This window comes from Sinocyclocheilus grahami, unplaced genomic scaffold (genome assembly GCF_001515645.1).
Source record: "Sinocyclocheilus grahami isolate Dianchi unplaced genomic scaffold, SAMN03320097.WGS_v1.1 scaffold1460.1, whole genome shotgun sequence".
NCBI lineage: Eukaryota > Metazoa > Chordata > Actinopteri > Cypriniformes > Cyprinidae > Sinocyclocheilus > Sinocyclocheilus grahami.
Window position 1 is genome coordinate 156,571 of NW_015506639.1, and position 3,629 is coordinate 160,199.

At 35.0% G+C, this 3,629-nt stretch overlaps 1 long non-coding RNA gene across 1 annotated transcript in view; it reads right to left on the bottom strand.

Annotated features, from left to right (window-relative positions):
* LOC107570451 (uncharacterized) overlaps positions 1-3,196 on the bottom strand; it is a 7,901-nt gene extending 4,705 nt beyond the window's left edge. Inside the window, exons 1-3 of the long non-coding RNA XR_001607035.1 lie at positions 3,096-3,196; positions 2,666-2,804; positions 1,025-1,159 (exon numbers count right to left, since the gene is read on the bottom strand). This is a non-coding gene — a long non-coding RNA (uncharacterized lncRNA). The remainder of the gene's footprint in view (positions 1-1,024; positions 1,160-2,665; positions 2,805-3,095) is intronic.
* Between the last annotated feature and the right edge of the window lie 433 nt (positions 3,197-3,629).

Genomic DNA, 3,629 nt, shown 5'->3' on the forward strand with positions numbered 1-3,629 from the left:
TAATTATTTTTTTATATTTTTTGTTAATTCTGTACTTCAAAAGCACACTAACATAAAGTTAGGCACTACATTATTTGATAGTATATTTTAACTGCAAGGCTGAAATATGCTTTCAGTGTTTTTCATAAATAAGTTCATAAACTTTTTTTTAAAGTTATATTAATTATATTATATTATAGTTTATATGATTTTATTACAATATTTGCTGGCAAAAACAATATGTCTGCACATTACCTTTTACATTGTTGCTTTTTCATGATTTGTTTTATATTTTATACTTGTTTTAATTGTTTTGTTGAACCGTCAATAAGCTGTTTACTGGCAAGCTCCATTGCAACAACTTACCCCATATAGTGTGAAAATCTGCTACTGTTTTTTATTGAACCTTTTCTTGGTTATTTATTTATTTATTTTCAAGACTTAAAGATACATGCATGGACAGAAATTGACTTTCAAAAATACACCCTGGGAAATATTGACTGGCCTAAAAAAATTTGACAACTAGCCCAAGTATCCCTTATATCAGAATGTTTGCAATATGAAGAGATGCCTGCATGATTAAGACTTACCATGCATCACCTAAGCTAAAGTTAAAAACTTATTTTCACCTTTCTTCTTTTGTTTGATATTAATCAAAAAGTTCTTACCAAATAAATGAAATAAAGGGAGAAATCTCTAAACACTTTGTAGATGTACTATTTTATGTTCTTATGTAAATGTCCAAAAAAATGCTTAATAAAACTGATGGTTTCATCTCTAAATTCTGACTGGTCAAGCTAAGTTTACTTAGATATCAGAAACTAGTATTTTTATTTTATTTTATGTTTTGCTATCTCTTCTGCTGTAATTAATAAAGGATTTAGAAACATAATTTATAATTTCTGTGTGATTAAACTATCACTGTCCTACAGGCCATAGATCATTATTAAACATAATTAAAAAGAATACAAGTTTCTCTGACATTATTAATGACAGAAATGTTGTGCTAATTCAGTGATTTCTACAACCCTATACTTAAACTTACCTTATCAGACAGAGCCGGGGAAAAAAAAACATGACAGTTTCACCCTCCTGGACGCAGGCAGAAATATTGCTACCCCTTTTAGCCAGAGGACAGGGACCAGGCTGAAGATGAATGGATGCTCCCTTTGAGATTATGCTGTGAAAGGGATGTACAGAGATGTCAATAGATACTATCTTTTACAACTTTTAACGTGTTACACAAATCAGTATAGCTAATGACCGGGACACAGACGGCAGAGCTTGGGACCTTCCGTGGCCGATAAAATTGATTTACCTGCTAACACTGAGATCAGTGCTGCTTGAGAAAATAAAAGAAAAAAAAAATAGCCCAGAAGCCCTGAACAAATAATAGCACTTTCATCTGAGAAGGGAAGCTGTGCCTATAAGTACAAGAATAATGGCCTCAAATCAGTATGTCAATACTGCCCGAACCAGGATCATGTGGTCCTCTGGGTTCACATGTTTGTATCTGTTTTCTCCATTTATGTTGTATGTTTTATTTGCAGTAGTATAAGCACTTTTTTTGTTACTGTATTTATACAGTTTTGTAGTACCTGTATTTATTATTGTATTAGTATTTTTACTTTTTGGAAAATTTTACTTCACTTCATGTTATAAAAAAAAAGAGAGATCTCGAGTCTCCAGTTACTGAAATTACTGAGTTGTTCCAAATCAAAAATGAGACACGGACAAGAAGTAATTTGATCCTCAAGAGCTTGTGTGTGCTATATGAGCGTGTTGTTTGATGCTGTTGCTGTTTGAGAACTAAATCTGCTAGAAAAAGTGTGAGCAGTTTGGTTTAAATATGAAAAATAAAAAAAACTAGCTTTCTATTTTTTCTATTCTATCTACTTGTTTTTCTTTGTGTGTGTGTGTGTATAATATATATATATATATATATATATACAGTGGGTAGATCCTCTCCAGTTCTGTCAGGTTGGATGGTAAACGTTGGTGGACAGCCATTTTTAGGTCTCTCCAGAGATGCTCAATTGGGTTTAAGTCAGGGCTCTGGCATGAACTACTCGAATGCTGCAGACTAGCTGACAATTCATCATAATTCAGAATAATGTCAGACTGAGCTCAAACCAATCTTAGCAAAATCCTGAACTTGTGTGTAGGACATTAGACCCTCTCTCCTAAAATAGATATTTTGTGCAGTAGGCTCATATGAAATTACATACCATAAATAAATAAATGCATAAACTATGGTCCACTGATCAGTACCTACTTACGTGCATTAAATTGCTACTTTCTGCTTTTACTCAAGTCACATTAAAAGGAGGTTTTAATGCTTTTTTTTTTTTTAATTAATTAAGGTATTTGTACATTAACTCAAGTAAACACCATTAGTAACATCACCACAGCAGAATCACCAAATGGCCATAGATTCCCTTGCTGTCCTTCCTGGAGAGCTTGAGGTATGTTACACCACGACAGGCACCAAGAGCAGATGGTTAAGCAAATTTGTGTATGTGTGTGTTCTCTCTCTCCCACAAATGGCCTGAATGTGACCCAGAAATGACTTGTGCTTGTCAAGAGCAGAGGGTATGTAAATGGTATCTTCTGTATGGGACTTTGTTACCGCATTTCACAGTGGGGAGGGACAACATTACAGAAGCTGACAAACAAATAGACCCACCAACATTTGGCTGGCATCTGCTGATTTTACACGCTCCTGAAAGCAGTTGAAAGAACATTTTCTCTCCAAAAGTTCGCTTAGGTCTACAACTCAAAGATTTCCAACATGTTTGTGCTGTGCTGGGGTCAGTTTTCACCACCTGTGGTGACTACCGACCCTAGCCCAGCTTTCCTTTTTTTAAGGACACACCCCTTCTTTTGTTAGCATTCTGAATGTGTTTGAGATCAGGCTACACTGGTATGAATAGGGCTGGCACTTAGTAAATTACCGTGTTTACTTTCATCATTCTCCTGCGGGTTTTACTCTGTATATTTGTAATTTTTAAATGCTTCTAGCTGAGAAGGTTATGCAATATTATTGCATAGGCCGAAATGTTTAGAAAGAGTGCTGCTATGAAGAAGGAAGGAGCTGAGGCTTTTTTTTCACTTACTTTTCTCTTTCTTCTAGAGTTCTTGGCAAGTTGAGCTCCCAATTGGTGCAGCATATGGCGGCTGGGGTCCTAAGGAGCGAGGTGTGGCTGTCTGTGCATGTGCCAGAGCCTAATTACTTACTCATTAGTACCCAGGTGGCGCCTACAGTCCACTCTCTCTCACACACACACACACACACACACACACACACACACACACACACACACACACACACACACACACATTCAGGTTATAGCCACTACTCCCTCATTTCGTCAGTTACCTACTCAGGACAAGCAAACAAAACAATTCACAGGAGTTTAATTAAAGTAACCATCTATCTGCTACTAATAACAAGACTAGGCTCTTATTTGTATGTTTGAACATTGATATTGAATACTTGATTAATGTTCTTGAGCAGTCATAAACATTTACTTGAATTATACTCAATTTTTCTTTGACTTCAGGTTATTTTATATTTTTTGTATTTTGTTCAATTCCTGGAGTGTAAAATAATTATACATATATATATATATATATATATATATACATAT